We start from the raw sequence: 21,230 nt of genomic DNA on the forward strand, positions 1-21,230 counted from the left end.
TATTTTTTAAACTTTTCTGTGTTTAACCAAGGTTGAGGTTGCAGTTGAATTTGTTGCTGTTTTTCAATGTTGAGGTTGTTGAATTTATTGGTGTTTTTCAAAGTTGAGGTTGTTGTTAAATTATTTGCTGTTATTCATTGTTGAGGTTGTTGTTGAATATTTTGTTGATTTTCAATATTGAGGTTGTTGTTGAATTTGTTGGTGTTTTTCAAAGTTAAGGTTGTTGTTGAATATTTTGCTGTTTTTCATTGTTGAAGTTTTTGTTGAATTTGTTGGTGTTTTTGAATGTTGATGTTGTTGTTGAATTTTTTGATGTTTTTCATTGTTGAGGTTGTTGTTGAACTTTTTGGTGTTTTTCATTGTTGAGCTTGTTTTTGTTGAATTTTTTGATGTTATTCATTGTTGAGGTTGTTTTTGAATTTGTTGGTGATTTTCAATATTGACGTTGTTGAATTTGTTAGTGTTTTTCAAAGTTGAGGTTGTTGTTGAATTTGTTGGTGCTTTTCACAGATGTGGTTGTTGAATTTTTTGTTGTTTTTCATTGTTGAGGCTTTTGTTGAATTTGTTGGTGTTTTGAATGTTGAGATTGTTGTTGAATTTGTTGGTGATTTTCAATATTTAGGTTGTTGTTGAATTTGTTCGTGTTTTTCAATGTTGAGGTTTTTGAATTTGCTGATGTTTTTCAACGTTGAGGTTTTTGTTGAATTTATTGGTGTTTTTCATTGTTGAGGTTATTTTTGTTCGAGTTTTTTGATGTTTTTCATTGTTGAGGTTTTTGTTGAATTTGTTGCTGATTTTCAATATTGAGGTTGTTGAATTTGTTTGTGTTTTTCAAAGTCGAGGTTTTTGAATTTGCTGGTGTTTTTCAAAGTTGAGGTTGTTGTTGAATTTGTTGGTTACATTCAATATTGAGGTTGTTTTTGAATTTGTTGGTGTTATCAATTTTTATTTTGTTGAACTTTTTCGTATTCTTAAAAGTTGTTGTTGTTGAATTTGTTGCTGTTTTTCAATGTTGAGGTTGTTCTTGAATTTTTTGATTTTTTTTAATTTTTGAGGTTGTTGTTGAATGTTTTGGTGTTTTTCATTGTTGAGGTTGTTGTTGAATTTGTTGGTGTTTATGAATGTTGAGGTTTTTGAATCTGTTGGTGTTTTTCAAAGTTGAGGTTGTTGTTGAATTTTTTGGTGTTTTTCATTGTTGAGGTTGTTTTAGAATTTGTTGTTTTTGAATGTTGAGGCTGTTGCTGAATTTTTTGATGTTTTTCATTGTTGAGGTTGTTGTTGAATTTGTTGGTGATTTTCAACGATGAGTTTGGTGTTGAATTTTTCTGTGTTTTAATTGTTGAGGTTGTTGTTGAATTTATTGGTGGTATCAATTATTTTTTTTAACTTTTTTGTATTTTTCAAAGTTGAGGTCGCAGTTGTATTTGTCCGTGTTTTTCAGTATTGAGGTTGTTGAATTTGTTGGTGTTTTTCATTGTTGAGGTTTTTGTTGAATTTGTTGGTGTTTTTCATTGTTGAGGTTGTTGTTGAATTTTTTGGTTTTTCATTGTTGAGGTTGTGGTTGAATTTGTTGGTGTTTTGCAATGTTGAGGTTGTTGTTGACTTTGTTGGTGATTTTCAATATTGAGGTTGTTGTTGAATATTTAGGTGTTTTTCATTGTTGAGGTTTTAGTTGAATTTGTTTTTGTTTTTGAATGTTGAGGTTGTTGTTGAATTTTTTGATATTTTTCAATGTTGAGGTTGTTGTTGAATTTGTTGGTGTTTTTGAATGTTGAAGTTGTTGTTGAATTTGTTGGTGATTTTCAATCTTGAGTTTGTTGTTGAATTATTTGGTGTTTTTCATTGTTGAGGTTGTTGTTGAATTTGTTGGTGATTTTCAATATTGAGGTTGTTGTTGAATTTATTCGTGGTATCAATGTTTTTTTTTTCAATGATGAGTTTGTTGTTGAATATTTTTATGTTTTTCAATGTTGAGGTTGTTCAATTTGTTAGTGTTTTTCAAAGTTGAGGTTGCAGTTGAATTTCTTGGTGTTTTTCATTGTTGAGGTTTTTGTTGAATTTGTTGGTGTTTTTCATTGTTGAGGTTGTTGTGGAATTTGTTGGTGTTTTGCAATGTTGAGGTTGTTGTTGACTTTGTTGGTGATGTTCAATATTGAGGTTGTTGTTGCATTTATTGGTGTTATCAATGGTTTTTTTTTAACATTTTGTATTTTTCAAAGTTGAGGTTGTTGTTGAATTTTTTGGTGTTTTTCTATGTCTAGGTTGTTGAATTTGTTGGTGTTTTTCAAAGTTGAGGTTGTTGTTGAATTATATGTTGTCTTTCATTGTTGAGGTTTTAGTTGAATTTGTTCGTGTTTTTGAATGTTGAGATTGTTGTTGAATTTGTTGGTGAATTTCAATATTGAGGTTGTTTTTGAATTTATTGGTGTTATCAATGTTTAACTTTTTAGTATTTTTCAAAGTTGAGGTTGCATTTGAATTTGTTGGTGTTTTTCAATGTTGGGGTTGTTGATGAATTTTTTGGTGTTTTTCATTGTTGAGGTTTTTGTTGAATTTGTTCGAGTTTTGCAATGTTGAGGTTGTTGAATTTGTTGGTGTATTTCAAAGTTGAGGTTGTTGTTGAATTTTAAGGCGTTTTTCATTGTTGAGGTTTTTGTTGAATTTGTTGGTGTTTTCGCTTATTGAGAATGTTGTTGAATTTGATGGTGATATTCAATATTGAGGTTGTCGTTGAATTTGTTGGTTTTTTTCAATGTTGTGGTTTTTGAATTTGTTGGTGTTTTTCAATGTTGAGGTTGTTGTTGACTTTGTTGGTGATTTTCAATATTGAGGTTGTTGTTGAAGTTGTTGGTGTTTTTCATTGTTGAGGTTTCTGTTGAATTTCTTGGTGTTTTTGAATGTTGATGTTGTTGTTGAATTTTTTGATGTTTTTCATTGTTGAGGTTGTTGTTGAACTTTTTGGTGTTTTTCATTGTTGAGCTTGTTTTTGTTGAATTTTTTGATGTTATTCATTGTTGAGGTTGTTTTTGAATTTTTTGGTGATTTTCAATATTGACGTTGTTGAATTTGTTAGTGTTTTTCAAAGTTGAGGTTGTTGTTGAATTTGTTGGTGCTTTTCACAGATGTGGTTGTTGAATTTTTTGTTGTTTTTCATTGTTGAGGCTTTTGTTGAATTTGTTGGTGTTTTGAATGTTGAGATTGTTGTTGAATTTGTTGGTGATTTTCAATATTTAGGTTGTTGTTGAATTTGTTCGTGTTTTTCAATGTTGAGGTTTTTGAATTTGCTGATGTTTTTCAACGTTGAGGTTTTTGTTGAATTTATTGGTGTTTTTCATTGTTGAGGTTATTTTTGTTCGAGTTTTTTGATGTTTTTCATTGTTGAGGTTTTTGTTGAATTTGTTGCTGATTTTCAATATTGAGGTTGTTGAATTTGTTTGTGTTTTTCAAAGTCGAGGTTTTTGAATTTGCTGGTGTTTTTCAAAGTTGAGGTTGTTGTTGAATTTGTTGGTTACATTCAATATTGAGGTTGTTTTTGAATTTGTTGGTGTTATCAATTTTTATTTTGTTGAACTTTTTCGTATTCTTAAAAGTTGTTGTTGTTGAATTTGTTGCTGTTTTTCAATGTTGAGGTTGTTCTTGAATTTTTTGATTTTTTTTAATTTTTGAGGTTGTTGTTGAATGTTTTGGTGTTTTTCATTGTTGAGGTTGTTGTTGAATTTGTTGGTGTTTATGAATGTTGAGGTTTTTGAATCTGTTGGTGTTTTTCAAAGTTGAGGTTGTTGTTGAATTTTTTGGTGTTTTTCATTGTTGAGGTTGTTTTAGAATTTGTTGTTTTTGAATGTTGAGGCTGTTGCTGAATTTTTTGATGTTTTTCATTGTTGAGGTTGTTGTTGAATTTGTTGGTGATTTTCAACGATGAGTTTGGTGTTGAATTTTTCTGTGTTTTAATTGTTGAGGTTTTTGTTGAATTTATTGGTGGTATCAATTATTTTTTTTAACTTTTTTGTATTTTTCAAAGTTGAGGTCGCAGTTGTATTTGTCCGTGTTTTTCAGTATTGAGGTTGTTGAATTTGTTGGTGTTTTTCATTGTTGAGGTTTTTGTTGAATTTGTTGGTGTTTTTCATTGTTGAGGTTGTTGTTGAATTTTTTGGTTTTTCATTGTTGAGGTTGTGGTTGAATTTGTTGGTGTTTTGCAATGTTGAGGTTGTTGTTGACTTTGTTGGTGATTTTCAATATTGAGGTTGTTGTTGAATATTTAGGTGTTTTTCATTGTTGAGGTTTTAGTTGAATTTGTTTTTGTTTTTGAATGTTGAGGTTGTTGTTGAATTTTTTGATATTTTTCAATGTTGAGGTTGTTGTTGAATTTGTTGGTGTTTTTGAATGTTGAAGTTGTTGTTGAATTTGTTGGTGATTTTCAATCTTGAGTTTGTTGTTGAATTATTTGGTGTTTTTCATTGTTGAGGTTGTTGTTGAATTTGTTGGTGATTTTCAATATTGAGGTTGTTGTTGAATTTATTCGTGGTATCAATGTTTTTTTTTTCAATGATGAGTTTGTTGTTGAATATTTTTATGTTTTTCAATGTTGAGGTTGTTCAATTTGTTAGTGTTTTTCAAAGTTGAGGTTGCAGTTGAATTTCTTGGTGTTTTTCATTGTTGAGGTTTTTGTTGAATTTGTTGGTGTTTTTCATTGTTGAGGTTGTTGTGGAATTTGTTGGTGTTTTGCAATGTTGAGGTTGTTGTTGACTTTGTTGGTGATGTTCAATATTGAGGTTGTTGTTGCATTTATTGGTGTTATCAATGGTTTTTTTTTAACATTTTGTATTTTTCAAAGTTGAGGTTGTTGTTGAATTTTTTGGTGTTTTTCTATGTCTAGGTTGTTGAATTTGTTGGTGTTTTTCAAAGTTGAGGTTGTTGTTGAATTATATGTTGTCTTTCATTGTTGAGGTTTTAGTTGAATTTGTTCGTGTTTTTGAATGTTGAGATTGTTGTTGAATTTGTTGGTGAATTTCAATATTGAGGTTGTTTTTGAATTTATTGGTGTTATCAATGTTTAACTTTTTAGTATTTTTCAAAGTTGAGGTTGCATTTGAATTTGTTGGTGTTTTTCAATGTTGGGGTTGTTGATGAATTTTTTGGTGTTTTTCATTGTTGAGGTTTTTGTTGAATTTGTTCGAGTTTTGCAATGTTGAGGTTGTTGAATTTGTTGGTGTATTTCAAAGTTGAGGTTGTTGTTGAATTTTAAGGCGTTTTTCATTGTTGAGGTTTTTGTTGAATTTGTTGGTGTTTTCGCTTATTGAGAATGTTGTTGAATTTGATGGTGATATTCAATATTGAGGTTGTCGTTGAATTTGTTGGTTTTTTTCAATGTTGTGGTTTTTGAATTTGTTGGTGTTTTTCAATGTTGAGGTTGTTGTTGACTTTGTTGGTGATTTTCAATATTGAGGTTGTTGTTGAAGTTGTTGGTGTTTTTCATTGTTGAGGTTTCTGTTGAATTTCTTGGTGTTTTGCAATGTTGTGGTTGTTGTTGAATTTATTGGTGTTATCAGTGGTTTTTTTTGAACTTGTTTGTATTTTTCAAAGTTGAGGTTGCAGTTGAATTTGTTGGTGTTTTTCATTGTTGAGGTTGTTGTTGAATTTGCTGCTCTTTTCCAATGTTGAGGTTGTTGAATTTGTTGGTGTTTTTCAAAGTTGAGGTTGTTGTTCAATTTTTTGGTGTTTTTCATTGTTGAGGTTTTTGTTGAATTTATTGGTGGTATCAATGATTTTTTATTAACTTTTTTGTATTTTTCAAAGTTGAGGTTACAGTTGAATTTGTTCGTGTTTTTGAATGTTCAGGTTGTTGAATTTGGTGGTGTTTTTCAGTGTTGAGGTTTTTGATGAATTTGTTGGTGTTTTCAGTGTCGAGGTTGTTGTTGAATTTTTTGGTTATTCATTGTTGAGGTAGTTGTTGAATTTGTTGGGGTTTTGCAATGTTGGGGTTGCTGTTGACTATGTTGGTGATTTTCAATGTTGAGGTTGTTGTTGAATTTTTTGATGTTTTTCAAAGTTGAGTTTGTTGTTGAATTATTTGGTGTTTTCATTGTTGAGGTTGTTGTTGACTTTGTCGGTGATTTTCAATACTGAGGTTTATTGGTGTTATCAATGGGTTTTATTTTAACTTTATTGTATTTTTCAAAGTTGAGGTTGCAGTTGAATTTGTTGGTGTTTTTCAAAGTTGTGGTTGTTGTTCAATTTTTTGATGTTTTTCAATGTTGAGGTTGTTGTTGAATTTGTTTGTGTTTTTCAAAGTTGAGGTTGTTGTTGATTTTGTTGGTGTTTTTCAATGTCGAGGTTGTTGAATTTGTTGGTGTTTTTCAAAGTTGAGGTTGTTGTTCGATTTTTTGGTGTTTTTCATTGTTGAGGTTTTTGTTGAATTTGTTGGTGTTTTTGAATGTTGAGATTATTTTTGACTTTCTTGGTCATTTTCAATATTGAGGTTGTAGGGGAATTTATTGCTGTTTTTCAATGTTGAAGTTGTTGAATTTGGTGTTTTTCTTTGTTGAGGTTGTTGTTGATTTTGTTGGTGATTTTCAATATTGAGGTTGTTGTTGAATTTGTTGTTGTTTTTCATTGTTGAGGTTGCTGTTGAATTTGTTGGTGTTTTGCAATGTTGAGGTTGTTGTTGAATTTATTGGTGCTATCAATGGGTTTTTTTGAACTTTTCTTGGATTTTTCAACGTTGAGGTTCCAGTTGAATTTGTTGCTATTTTTCAAAGTTGAGGTTGTTGTTGAATTTTTTGATGTTTTTCATTGTTGAGGTTGTTGTTGAATTTGCTGCTCTTTTTCAATGTTGATGTTGTTGAATCTCTTGGTGTTTTTCAAAGTTGAGTTTGTTGTTGAATTTTTTGGTGTTTTTCATTGCTGAGGTTTTTTTTGAATGTTTTGGTGTCTTTGAATGTTGAGGTTGTTGTGGAATTTTTTGATGTTTTTCATTATTGAGGTTTTATGTTGAATTTGTTGGTGATTTTCAATGTTGAGTTTGTTGTTGAGCTCTTTGCTGTTTTTAATTGTTGAGGTTGTTTTTGACATTGTTGGAGATTTTCAATGTTGAGGTTGTTGTTGAAATTTTTGCTGTTTTTCAATGTTGAGGTTGTTGTTGTTGAATTTTTTGATGTTATTCATTATTGAGGTTGTTGTTCAATTTGCTGGTGATTTTCAATATTGAGGTTGTTGTTGAATTTATTGGTGTTATCAATGTTAATTTTTAAACTTTTTTTTATTTTTCAAAGTGCAGGTAGCAGTTGAAATTGTTGGTGTTTTTCAATGTCGAGGTTGATGAATTTGTTAGTGTTTAACAAAGTTGAGGTTGTTGTTGAATTTATTGGTGTTTTTCATTGTTGAGGATTTTGTTCAATTAGTTGGTGATTTTCAATACTGAGGTTGTTGTTGAATTTATTGGTGTTATCAATGTTAATTTTTAAACTTTTTTGTATTTTTCAAAGTTGAAGTAGCAGTTGAATTTGTTGGTGTTATTCAATGGTGAGGTTGTTGAATTTGTTAGTGTTTTTCAAAGTTGAGGTTGTTGTTGAATTTTTTGGTGTTTTTCGTTGTTGCGGTTTTTGTTGAATTTGTTGGTGTTTTGCAATGTTGAGGTTGTTGTTGAATTTGTTGGTGATTTTCAATATTGAGGTTGATGTTGAATTTATTGGTGTTATCAATGGTTTATTTTGAACTTTTTTGTATTTTTCAAAGGTGAGGTTGCAGTTGAATTTGTTGGAGTTTTTCAAAGTTGAGTTTGATGTTGAATTTTTTGATGTTTTCCATTGTTGAGGTTGTTGTTGAATTTGCTGCTCTTTTTCAATGTTGAGGTTGTTGAATCTGTTAGTCTTTTTCAAAGTTGAGTTTGTTGTTGAAATTGTTGGAGTTTTTCAATGTTGAGGTTTTTGTTGAATTTTTTGGTGTTTTTCATTGATGAGATTTTTGTTGAATTTGTTGGTGATTTTCAATATTGAGTTTGTTGTTGAATTGTTTGGTGTTTTTCATTGATGAGGTTGTTGTTGAAATTGTTGGACATTTTCAATGTTGAGGTTCTTCTTGAATTTATTGGTGTTGTCAATGTTTTTTTTTAAACTTTTTTCTATTTTTCAAAGTTGAGGATACAGCTGAATTTGTTGGTATTTCTCAATTTTGAGGTTATTGAATTTGTTGGTGTTTTCAAAGTGGAGGTTTTGGTTGGATTTGTTGGTGATTTTCAATGTTGATGTTATTGTTGAATTTGTGGGTGATTTTCAATTTTGAGGTTGTTATTGAATTTATTGGTGTCTTTCATTGTTGAGGTTGTTTTTGTTGAATTTTTTGATGTTATTCTTTGTTGAGGTTGTTGTTGAATTTGTTGGTGATTTTCAGTATTGAAGTTGTTGAATTTGTTGGTGTTTTTCAAAGTTGAGGTTTTTGAATTTGCTGGTGTTTTTCAATGTTGAGTTTGTTGAATTTGTTGGTGTTTTTCAAAGTTGAGGTTGTTGTTGAATTTGTTGGTGATTTTCAATATTGAGGTTGTTGTTGAATTTATTCGTGTTATCAATGGTTTTTTTTTAACTTTTTGCATTTTTCAAAGTTGAGGCTGCAGTTGAATTTTTTGGTCTTTTTCATTGTTGAGGTTTTTGTTGAATTTGTTGGTGTTTATGAATGTGAAGGTTGTTGTTGAATTTTTTGGTGTTTTTCATTGATGAGGTTGTTGTTGAATTTGTTGGTGTTTTGCAATGTTGAGGTTGTTGTTGACTTTGTTGGTGATTTTCAATATTGAGGTTGTTGTTGAATTTTTTGATGTTATTCATTGTTGAGGTTGTTGTTGAATTTGTTGGTGATTTTCAATATTGAGGTTGTTGTTGAATTTGTTGGTGTTATCAATTTTTATTTTTTAGAACTTTTTGTATTTTCATAAGTTGAGGTTGTTGTTGAATTTGTTGGTGTTTTTCAATGTTGAGGTTGTTGAATTTGTTGATGATTTTCAAAGTTGAGCTGTTTGTTGATTTTGTTGGTGTTTCTGAATGTTGAGGTTGTTGTTGAATTTGTTGTTGATTTTCAATATTGAGGTTGCTATTGAATTTGTTGGTGTTTTTCAATGCTGAGGTTGTTGTTGAATTTTTTGTTGTTTTTCATTATTGAGATTGTTGTTGAATTTGTTGGTGTTTTTGAATTTTGGGGTTGTTTTTGAATTTGTTGGTGTTTTTCATTGTTGAGGTTGCTGTTGAATTTGTTGGTGTTTTGCAATGTTGAGGTTGTTGTTGAATTTATTGGTGTTTTCAATGGTTTTTGTTGAACTTTTTTGTATTTTTCAAAGTTGAGGTTGCAGTTGAATTTTTTGATGTTTTTCTTTGTTGAGTTTGTTGTTGAAATTTGCTGCTCTTTTTCAATGTTGAGGTTGGTGAATCTGTTGCTGTTTTTCAAAGTTGAGTTTGTTGTTGAACTTATTGATGTTTTTCATTGTTGAGGTTGTTGTTGAATTTGCTGGTGATTTTCAGTGTTGAGTTTGTTATTGAATTGTTTGGTGTTTTTCATTGTTGAGGTTGTTGTTTTATTTTTTGATGTTATTCATTGTTGAGGCTGTTGTTGAATTTGTTAATGTTTTTCAATGTTGAGGATGTTGAATTTGTTAGTGTTTTTCAAAGTTGAGGTTGCATTTCAATTTGTTGGTTTTTTCCAATATTGAGGTTGTTGAATTAGTGGGTGTTTTTCAATGTAGAGGTTGTTGTTGAATTTTTTGGTGTTTTACATTGTTGAGGTTTTTGTTGAATTTGTTGGTATTTTTCAAAGTTTAGGTTGTTTTTGAATTTGTTGGTGATATTCAATATTGAGGTTAAATTTGAATTTGTTGGTGTTATCAATTTTTATTTAGTTGAACTTTTTTGTATTTTTAGAAGTTGATGTTGTTGTTGAATTTGTTGCTGTTTTTCAAAGTTGAGGTTGTTGTTGAATTTGTTGGTGTATTTGAATTTTAAGGTTGTTGTTGAATTTGTTGTTGATTTTCAGTATTGAGTTTGTTGTTGAATTTGTTGGTGTTTTTCAAAGATGAGTTTGTTGTTTAACTTATTGATGTTTTTCATTGTTGAGGTTGTTGTTGAATTTGCCATTGATTTTCAGTGTTGAGTTTGTTATTGAATTGTTTGGTGTTTTTCATTGTTGAGGTTGTTGTTTTATTTTTTGAAGTTATTCATTGTTGAGGCTGTTGTTGAATTTGTTAATGTTTTTCAATGTTGAGGATGTTGAATTTGTTAATGTTTTTCAATGTTGAGGATGTTGAATTTGTTAGTGTTTTTCAAAGTTGAGGTTGCATTTCAATTTGCTGGTTTTTTCCAATATTGAGGTTGTTGAATTAGTTGGTGTTTTTCAAGGTTGAGGTTGTTGTTGAATTTTTTGGTGTTTTTCATTGTTGAGGTTTTTGTTGAATTTGTTGGTGACTTTCAATCTTTATTTTGTTGTTGAATTTTTTGTTTTTGTTGAATTTGTTGGTTTTTATCAAAGTTGAGGATATTGTTGACTTTGTTGGTGACTTTAAATATTGATGTTGTTGCTGAATTTATTGGTGTTATCTATGTTTTTTTTGAACTTTTTTCTATTTTTCAAAGTTGAGGTTGCAGTTGAATTTGTTGTTGTTTCTCAAAGTTGAGGTTGTTGTTGAATTTTTTGATGTTTTTCATTGTTGAGGTTGTTGTTGAATTTGCTACTCATTTTCAATGTTGAGGTTGTTGAATCTTTTGGTGTTTTTATAAGTTGAGTATGTTGTTGAATTTTTTGGAACATTGCAAAACGCCAACAAATTCAACAAAAACCTCAACATTGAAAAACACCAACAAATTCAGCTGCAACCTCAACTTTGATAAATATAAAAAAGTTTTAAAACAAACATTGATAACACCAGTAAATTCAACAACAACCTCAATATTGAAAATCACCAACAAATTCAACAACAACATCAACAATGAATAACATCAAAAAATTCAACAACAACCTCAACATTGAAAATCACCAACAAATTCAACACCAACCTCAACAATGAGAAACATCAAAAAATTCAACAACAACCTCAACATTCAGAAACACCAACAAATTCAACAAAAACCTCAGCAATGAAAGAGGTTGTTGTTGAATTTGTTGGTGATTTTCAATATTGAGGTTGTTGTTGAATTTATTGGTGTTATGATGGTTTTTTTTGAACTTTTTTGTATTTTTCAAAGTAGAGGTTGTTGTTGAACTTTTTGGTGTTTATCATTGTTGAGGTTTATGTTGAATTTGTTGGTGTTTTTGAATGTTGAGGTTGTTGTTGAATTTGTTGGTGTATTTGAATTTTAAGGTTGTTGTTGAATTTGTTGTTGATTTTCAGTATTGAGTTTGTTGTTGAATTTGTTGGTGTTTTTCAAAGATGAGTTTGTTGTTTAACTTATTGATGTTTTTCATTGTTCAGGTTGTTGTTGACTTTGCCGTTGATTTTCAGTGTTGAGTTTGTTATTGAATTGTTTGGTGTTTTTCATTGTTGAGGTTGTTGTTTTATTTTTTGAAGTTATTCATTGTTGAGGCTGTTATGGAATTTGTTAATGTTTTTCAATGTTGAGGATGTTTAATTTGTTAGTGTTTTTCAAAGTTGAGGTTGCATTTCAATTTGCTGGTTTTTTCCAATATTGAGGTTGTTGAATTAGTTGGTGTTTTTCAAGGTTGAGGTTGTTGTTGAATTTTTTGGTGTTTTTCATTGTTGAGGTTTTTGTTGAATTTGTTGGTGACTTTCAATCTTTATTTTGTTGTTGAACTTTTTGTTTTTGTTGAATTTGTTGGTTTTTATCAAAGTTGAGGATATTGTTGACTTTGTTGGTGACTTTAAATATTGATGTTGTTGCTGAATTTATTGGTGTTATCTATGTTTTTTTTGAACTTTTTTCTATTTTTCAAAGTTGAGGTTGCAGTTGAATTTGTTGTTGTTTCTCAAAGTTGAGGTTGTTGTTGAATTTTTTGATGTTTTTCATTGTTGAGGTTGTTGTTGAATTTGCTGCTCATTTTCAATGTTGAGGTTGTTGAATCTTTTGGTGTTTTTATAAGTTGAGTTTGTTGTTGAATTTTTTGGAATCTTTCATTGCTGAGGTTTTTGTTGAATTTGTTGGTGTTTCTGAATGTTGAGGTTGTTGTTGAATTTTTTGATGTTTCTCATTGTTGAGGTTGGTGTTGAATTTGTTGGTGATTTTCAATGTTGAGGTTATAGTTGATTTTTTTGGTGTATTTCATTGTTGAGGTTGTTGTTGAATTTTTTGATGTTATTCATTGTTGATGTTGTTGTTGAATTTGTTGGTGATTTTCAATATTGAGGTTGTTGTTGAATTTACTGGTGTTATCAATGTTTGTTTTAAAACTTTTTTATATTTATCAAAGTTGAGGTTGCAGCTGAATTTGTTGGTGTTTTTCAATATTGAGGTTGTTGTTGAATTTATTGGTGTTATGATGGTTTTTTTTGAACTTTTTTGTATTTTTCAAAGTAGAGGTTGTTGTTGAATTTTTTGGTGTTTTTGAATGTTAAGGTTTATGTTGAATTTGTTGGTGTTTTTGAATGTTAAGGTTGTTGTTGAATTTGTTGGTGTTTTTGAATGTTGAGGTTGTTGTTGAATTTGTTGGTGTTTTTCATTGTTGAGGTTGCTGTTGAAATATTTGTGGTTTTTCAAAGTTGAGTTTGTTGTTGAATTTTTGGTGTTTTTCATTGATGAGCTTTTTGTTGAATTTGTTGGTGATTTTCAATATTGAGTTCGTTGTTGAATTGTTTGGTGTTTTTCATTGTTGAGGTTGTTGTTGAAATTGTTGGACATTTTCAATGTTGAGGTTCTTCTTGAATATATTGGTGTTGTCAATGTTTTTTTTTAAACTTTTTTCTATTTTTCAAAGTTGAGGATGCAGCTGAATTTGTTGGTATTTTTCAATTTTGAGGTTATTGAATTTGTTGGAGTTTTTCAAAGTTGAGGTTGTTGTTGAATTTTTTGGTTATTTTCAATATTGAGGTTGTTGTTCAGTTAGTTGGTGATTTTCAATATTGAGTTCGTTGTGGAATTTGTTGGTGTTTTTTAATGTTGAGATTGTTGTTGAATTTGTTGGTGTTTTCAAAGTTGAGGTTATTGTTGAATTTGAAGCCGATTTTCAATATTGAGGTTGTTATTGAATTTATTGGTGTTTTTCATTGTTGAGGTTGTTTTTGTTGAATTTTTTGATGTTATTCATTGTTGAGGTTGTTCTTGAATTTGTTGGTGATTTTCAGTATTGAGGTTGTTGAATTTGTTGGTGTTTTTCAAAGTTGAGGTTGTTGTTGAATTTGTTGGTGATTTTCAATATTGAGGTTGTTGTTGAATTTATTCGTGTTATCAATGGTTTTTTTTTAACTTTTTGTATTTTTCAAAGTTGAGGCTGCAGTTGAATTTTTTGGTGTTTTTCATTGTTGAGGTTTTTGTTGAATTTGTTGGTGTTTATGAATTTGAAGGTTGTTGTTGAATTTTTTGGTGTTTTTCATTGATGAGGTTGTTGTTGAATTTGTTGGTGTTTTGCAATGTTGAGGTTGTTGTTGACTTTGTTGGTGATTTTCAATATTGAGGTTGTTGTTGAATTTATTGGTGTTATCCATTGTTGAGGTTGTTTTTGTTGAATTTTTTGATGTTATTCATTGTTGAGGTTGTTGTTGAATTTTTGGTGTTTTTCAATGTTGAGGTTGTTGAATTTATTGATGATTTTCAAAGTTGAGCTGTTTGTTGATTTTGTTGGTGTTTCTGAATGTTGAGGTTGTTGTTGAATTTGTTGCTGATTTTCAATATTGAGGTTGCTATTGAATTTATTGGTGTTTTTCAATGTTGAGTTTGTTGTTGAATTTTTTGTTGTTTTTCATTATTGAGGTTTTTGTTGAATTTCTTGGTGTTTTTGAATGTTGGGGTTGTTGTTGAATTTGTTGTTGATTTTCATTGTTGAGGTTGCTGTTGAATTTGTTGGTGTTTTGCAATGTTGAGGTTGTTGTTGAATTTATTGGTGTTTTCAATGGTTTTTGTTGAACTTTTTTGTATTTTTCAATGTTGAGGTTGCAGTTGAATTTTTTGATGTTTTTCATTGTTGAGTTTGTTGTTGAATTTGCTGCTCTTTTTCAATGTTGAGGTTGGTGAATCTGTTGCTGTTTTTCAAAGTTGAGTTTGTTGTTGAACTTATTGATGTTTTTCATTGTTGAGGTTGTTGTTGAATTTGCTGGTGATTTTCAGTGTTGAGTTTGTTATTGCATTGTTTGGTGTTTTTCATTGTTGAGGTTGTTGTTTTATTTTTTGAAGTTATTCATTGCTGAGGCTGTTGTTGAATTTGATAATGTTTTTCAATGTTGAGGATGTTGAATTTGTTTCTGTTTTTCAAAGCTGTGGTTGCATTTCAATTTGTTGGTTTTTAGCAATATTGAGGTTGTTGAATTAGTGGGTGTTTCTCAAGGTATAGGTTGTTGTTGAATTTTTTGGTGTTTTACATTGTTGAGGTTGTTGTTGAATTTGTTGCTTTTGTTGAATTTGTTGGTTTTAAGCAAAGTTGAGGATGTTGTTGACTTTGTTGGTGAATTTAAATATTTAGGTTGTTGATGAATTTGTTGGTGATTATCAATGTTGAGTTTCTTGTTGAATTGTTTGGTGTTTTTCATTGTTGAGGTTGTTGTTGAAATTGATGGAGATATTCAATGTTGAGGTTGTTGTTGATTTTTTTGGTGTTTTTCATTGTTGAGGACGTTGTTGAATTTTTGTTGTTATTCATTGTTGAGGTTGTTGTTGAATTTGTTGGTGATTTTCAATAATGTGGTTGTTGTTGAATTTACTGGCGTTATCAATGTTTGTTTTAAAACTTTTTTATATTTTCCAAAGTTGAGGATGCAGCTGAATTTGTTGGTGAATATCAATGTTGAGGTTGTTGAATTTGTTATTGTTTTTCAAAGTGCATGTTGTTGTTGAATTTTTTGGTGTTTTTCATTGTTGGGGTTTTTGTTGAATTTGTTGGTGTTTTGCAATGTTGAGGTTGATGTTGAATTTGTTGGTGAATTTCAATATTGAGCATGTTGTTGAATTTATTGCTGTTATCAATGGTATTTTTGAACTTTTTTGTATTTTTCAAAGTTGAGGTTGTTGTTGAATTATTTGGTGTTTTTCATTGTTGAGGTTGCTGTTTAATTGGTTGTGGTTTTGCAGTGTTGAGGTTGTTGTTGACTTTGATGGTGATTTTCAATATTGAGGTTGTTGTTGAATTTTTTGATGTTATTCATTGTTGAGGTTGTTGTTGAATTTGTTGGTGATTTTCAATATTGAGGTTGTTGTTGAATTTATTGGTGTTATCAATATTTTTTTTCAAACTTTTTTGTATTTTTCAGAGTTGAGATTGCAGTTGAATTTGTTGATGTTTTTAAATGTTGAGATTGTTGAATTTTTTGATGTTTATCAAAGTTGAGGTTGTTGTTGAATTTATTGGTGTTTTTCATTGTTGAGGTTTTGTAGAATTTGTTGTTTTTTTTTAATGTTGAGGTAGTTGTTGAATTTTTTTGGTGTTTTTCATTGTTGAGGATGTTGATGAATTTGTTGGCGTTTTGCAATGCTGAGGTTGTTGTTGATTTTGTAGGTGATTTTCAATATTGAGGTTGTTGTTGAATTTATTGGTGTTATCAATGGTTTTTTTTAAATTTTTTTGCATTTTTCAAAGTTGAGGTTGCATTAGAATTTGTTGGTGTTTTTCAACGTTGAGGTTGTTGTTGAATTTTTTGTTGTTTTTCATTGTTGAGGTTGTTGTTGAATTTGCTGCTCTTATTCAATGTTGAGGTTGTTGAATTTGTTGGCGTTTATCAAAGTTGAGGTTGTTGGTGAATTTCTTGGTGATATTCAATATTGAGGTTGTTGTTGAATTTGTTGGTGTCATCAATTTTTGTTTTGTGTACTTTTTTGTATTTTTAAAAGTTGAGAATGTTGTTGAATTTGTTGGTGCTTTTCAATGTTGAGGTTGTTGAATTTGTTGTTGTTTTTCAGGTTGAGGTTGTTGTTGAATTTGTTGGTTGTTTTCATTGTGGAGGTTGTTATTGAAATTGTTGGAGTTTTTCAATGTTGACGTTGTTGTTGAATTTTATGGTGTTTTTCATTGTTGAGGTCGTTGTTGTTGAATTTATTGATGTTTTTTATTGTTGAGGTTGTTAATGAATTTGTTGGTGATTTTCACTATTGAGGTTGTTGTTGAATTTATTGGTGTTATCAATGTTATTTTTTAAACTTTTCTGTGTTTAACCAAGGTTGAGGTTGCAGTTGAATTTGTTGCTGTTTTTCAATGTTGAGGTTGTTGAATTTATTGGTGTTTTTCAAAGTTGAGGTTGTTGTTAAATTATTTGCTGTTATTCATTGTTGAGGTTGTTGTTGAATATTTTGTTGATTTTCAATATTGAGGTTGTTGTTGAATTTGTTGGTGTTTTTCAAAGTTAAGGTTGTTGTTGAATATTTTGCTGTTTTTCATTGTTGAAGTTTTTGTTGAATTTGTTGGTGTTTTTGAATGTTGATGTTGTTGTTGAATTTTTTGATGTTTTTCATTGTTGAGGTTGTTGTTGAACTTTTTGGTGTTTTTCATTGTTGAGCTTGTTTTTGTTGAATTTTTTGATGTTATTCATTGTTGAGGTTGTTGTTGAATTTGTTGGTGATTTTCAATATTGACGTTGTTGAATTTGTTAGTGTTTTTCAAAGTTGAGGTTGTTGTTGAATTTGTTGGTGCTTTTCACAGATGTGGTTGTTGAATTTTTTGTTGTTTTTCATTGTTGAGGCTTTTGTTGAATTTGTTGGTGTTTTGAATGTTGAGATTGTTGTTGAATTTGTTGGTGATTTTCAATATTTAGGTTGTTGTTGAATTTGTTCGTGTTTTTCAATGTTGAGGTTTTTGAATTTGCTGATGTTTTTCAACGTTGAGGTTTTTGTTGAATTTATTGGTGTTTTTCATTGTCGAGGTTATTTTTGTTGAATTTTTTGATGTTTTTCATTGTTGAGGTTGTTGTTGAATTTGTTGGTTACATTCAATATTGAGGTTGTTTTTGAATTTGTTGGTGTTATCAATTTTTATTTTGTTGAACTTTTTCGTATTCTTAAAAGTTGTTGTTGTTGAATTTGTTGCTGTTTTTCAATGTTGAGGTTGTTCTTGAATTTTTTGATTTTTTTTAATTTTTGAGGTTGTTGTTGAATGTTTTGGTGTTTTTCATTGTTGAGGTTGTTGTTGAATTTGTTGGTGTTTATGAATGTTGAGGTTTTTGAATCTGTTGGTGTTTTTCAAAGTTGAGGTTGTTGTTGAATTTTTTGGTGTTTTTCATTGTTGAGGTTGTTTTAGAATTTGTTGTTTTTGAATGTTGAGGCTGTTGCTGAATTTTTTGATGTTTTTCATTGTTGAGGTTGTTGTTGAATTTGTTGGTGATTTTCAACGATGAGTTTGGTGTTGAATTTTTCTGTGTTTTAATTGTTGAGGTTGTTGTTGAATTTATTGGTTGGATCAATTATTTTTTTTAACTTTTTTGTATTTTTCAAAGTTGAGGTCGCAGTTGTATTTGTCCGTGTTTTTCAGTATTGAGGTTGTTGAATTTGTTGGTGTTTTTCATTGTTGAGGTTTTTGTTGAATTTGTTGGTGTTTTTCAATGTTGACGTTGTTGTTGAATTTTATGGTGTTTTTCATTGTTGAGGTCGTTGTTGTTGAATTTATTGATGTTTTTTATTGTTGAGGTTGTTAATGAATTTGTTGGTGATTTTCACTATTGAGGTTGTTGTTGAATTTATTGGTGTTATCAATGTTATTTTTTAAACTTTTCTGTGTTTAACCAAGGTTGAGGTTGCAGTTGAATTTGTTGCTGTTTTTCAATGTTGAGGTTGTTGAATTTATTGGTGTTTTTCAAAGTTGAGGTTGTTGTTAAATTATTTGCTGTTATTCATTGTTGAGGTTGTTGTTGAATATTTTGTTGATTTTCAATATTGAGGTTGTTGTTGAATTTGTTGGTGTTTTTCAAAGTTAAGGTTGTTGTTGAATATTTTGCTGTTTTTCATTGTTGAAGTTTTTGTTGAATTTGTTGGTGTTTTTGAATGTTGATGTTGTTGTTGAATTTTTTGATGTTTTTCATTGTTGAGGTTGTTGTTGAACTTTTTGGTGTTTTTCATTGTTGAGCTTGTTTTTGTTGAATTTTTTGATGTTATTCATTGTTGAGGTTGTTGTTGAATTTGTTGGTGATTTTCAATATTGACGTTGTTGAATTTGTTAGTGTTTTTCAAAGTTGAGGTTGTTGTTGAATTTGTTGGTGCTTTTCACAGATGTGGTTGTTGAATTTTTTGTTGTTTTTCATTGTTGAGGCTTTTGTTGAATTTGTTGGTGTTTTGAATGTTGAGATTGTTGTTGAATTTGTTGGTGATTTTCAATATTTAGGTTGTTGTTGAATTTGTTCGTGTTTTTCAATGTTGAGGTTTTTGAATTTGCTGATGTTTTTCAACGTTGAGGTTTTTGTTGAATTTATTGGTGTTTTTCATTGTCGAGGTTATTTTTGTTGAATTTTTTGATGTTTTTCATTGTTGAGGTTGTTGTTGAATTTGTTGGTTACATTCAATATTGAGGTTGTTTTTGAATTTGTTGGTGTTATCAATTTTTATTTTGTTGAACTTTTTCGTATTCTTAAAAGTTGTTGTTGTTGAATTTGTTGCTGTTTTTCAATGTTGAGGTTGTTCTTGAATTTTTTGATTTTTTTTAATTTTTGAGGTTGTTGTTGAATGTTTTGGTGTTTTTCATTGTTGAGGTTGTTGTTGAATTTGTTGGTGTTTATGAATGTTGAGGTTTTTGAATCTGTTGGTGTTTTTCAAAGTTGAGGTTGTTGTTGAATTTTTTGGTGTTTTTCATTGTTGAGGTTGTTTTAGAATTTGTTGTTTTTGAATGTTGAGGCTGTTGCTGAATTTTTTGATGTTTTTCATTGTTGAGGTTGTTGTTGAATTTGTTGGTGATTTTCAACGATGAGTTTGGTGTTGAATTTTTCTGTGTTTTAATTGTTGAGGTTGTTGTTGAATTTATTGGTTGGATCAATTATTTTTTTTAACTTTTTTGTATTTTTCAAAGTTGAGGTCGCAGTTGTATTTGTCCGTGTTTTTCAGTATTGAGGTTGTTGAATTTGTTGGTGTTTTTCATTGTTGAGGTTTTTGTTGAATTTGTTGGTGTTTTTCATTGTTGAGGTTGTTGTTGAATTTTTTGGTTTTTCATTGTTGAGGTTGTGGTTGAATTTGTTGGTGTTTTGCAATGTTGAGGTTGTTGTTGACTTTGTTGGTGATTTTCAATATTGAGGTTGTTGTTGAATATTTAGGTGTTTTTCATTGTTGAGGTTTTAGTTGAATTTGTTTTTGTTTTTGAATGTTGAGGTTGTTGTTGAATTTTTTGATATTTTTCAATGTTGAGGTTGTTGTTGAATTTGTTGGTGTTTTTGAATGTTGAAGTTGTTGTTGAATTTGTTGGTGATTTTCAATCTTGAGTTTGTTGTTGAATTATTTGGTGTTTTTCATTGTTGAGGTTGTTGTTGAATTTGTTGGTGATTTTCAATATTGAGGTTGTTGTTGAATTTATTCGTGGTATCAATGTTTTTTTTTTCAATGATGAGTTTGTTGTTGAATATTTTTATGTTTTTCAATGTTGAGGTTGTTCAATTTGTTAGTGTTTTTCAAAGTTGAGGTTGCAGTTGAATTTCTTGGTGTTTTTCATTGTTGAGGTTTTTGTTGAATTTGTTGGTGTTTTTCATTGTTGAGGTTGTTGTGGAATTTGTTGGTGTTTTGCAATGTTGAGGTTGTTGTTGACTTTGTTGGTGATGTTCAATATTGAGGTTGTTGTTGCATTTATTGGTGTTATCAATGGTTTTTTTTTAACATTTTGTATTTTTCAAAGTTGAGGTTGTTGTTGAATTTTTTGGTGTTTTTCTATGTCTAGGTTGTTGAATTTGTTGGTGTTTTTCAAAGTTGAGGTTGTTGTTGAATTATATGTTGTCTTTCATTGTTGAGGTTTTAGTTGAATTTGTTCGTGTTTTTGAATGTTGAGATTGTTGTTGAATTTGTTGGTGAATTTCAATATTGAGGTTGTTTTTGAATTTATTGGTGTTATCAATGTTTAACTTTTTAGTATTTTTCAAAGTTGAGGTTGCATTTGAATTTGTTGGTGTTTTTCAATGTTGGGGTTGTTGATGAATTTTTTGGTGTTTTTCATTGTTGAGGTTTTTGTTGAATTTGTTCGAGTTTTGCAATGTTGAGGTTGTTGAATTTGTTGGTGTATTTCAAAGTTGAGGTTGTTGTTGAATTTTGTAGTGTTTTTCATTGTTGAGGTTGTTGTTCAATTTTAAGGCGTTTTTCATTGTTGAGGTTTTTGTTGAATTTGTTGGTGTTTTCGCTTATTGAGAATGTTGTTGAATTTGATGGTGATATTCAATATTGAGGTTGTCGTTGAATTTGTTGGTTTTTTTCAATGTTGTGGTTTTTGAATTTGTTGGTGTTTTTCAATGTTGAGGTTGTTGTTGACTTTGTTGGTGATTTTCAATATTGAGGTTGTTGTTGAAGTTGTTGGTGTTTTTCATTGTTGAGGTTTCTGTTGAATTTCTTGGTGTTTTGCAATGTTGTGGTTGTTGTTGAATTTATTGGTGTTATCAGTGGTTTTTTTTGAACTTGTTTGTATTTTTCAAAGTTGAGGTTGCAGTTGAATTTGTTGGTGTTTTTCATTGTTGAGGTTGTTGTTGAATTTGCTGCTCTTTTCCAATGTTGAGGTTGTTGAATTTGTTGGTGTTTTTCAAAGTTGAGGTTGTTGTTCAATTTTTTGGTGTTTTTCATTGTTGAGGTTTTTGTTGAATTTATTGGTGGTATCAATGATTTTTTATTAACTTTTTTGTATTTTTCAAAGTTGAGGTTACAGTTGAATTTGTTCGTGTTTTTGAATGTTCAGGTTGTTGAATTTGGTGGTGTTTTTCAGTGTTGAGGTTTTTGATGAATTTGTTGGTGTTTTCAGTGTCGAGGTTGTTGTTGAATTTTTTGGTTATTCATTGTTGAGGTAGTTGTTGAATTTGTTGGGGTTTTGCAATGTTGGGGTTGCTGTTGACTATGTTGGTGATTTTCAATGTTGAGGTTGTTGTTGAATTTTTTGATGTTTTTCAAAGTTGAGTTTGTTGTTGAATTATTTGGTGTTTTCATTGTTGAGGTTGTTGTTGACTT

This window comes from Cetorhinus maximus, unplaced genomic scaffold (genome assembly GCF_964194155.1).
Source record: "Cetorhinus maximus unplaced genomic scaffold, sCetMax3.hap1.1 HAP1_SCAFFOLD_257, whole genome shotgun sequence".
NCBI lineage: Eukaryota > Metazoa > Chordata > Chondrichthyes > Lamniformes > Cetorhinidae > Cetorhinus > Cetorhinus maximus.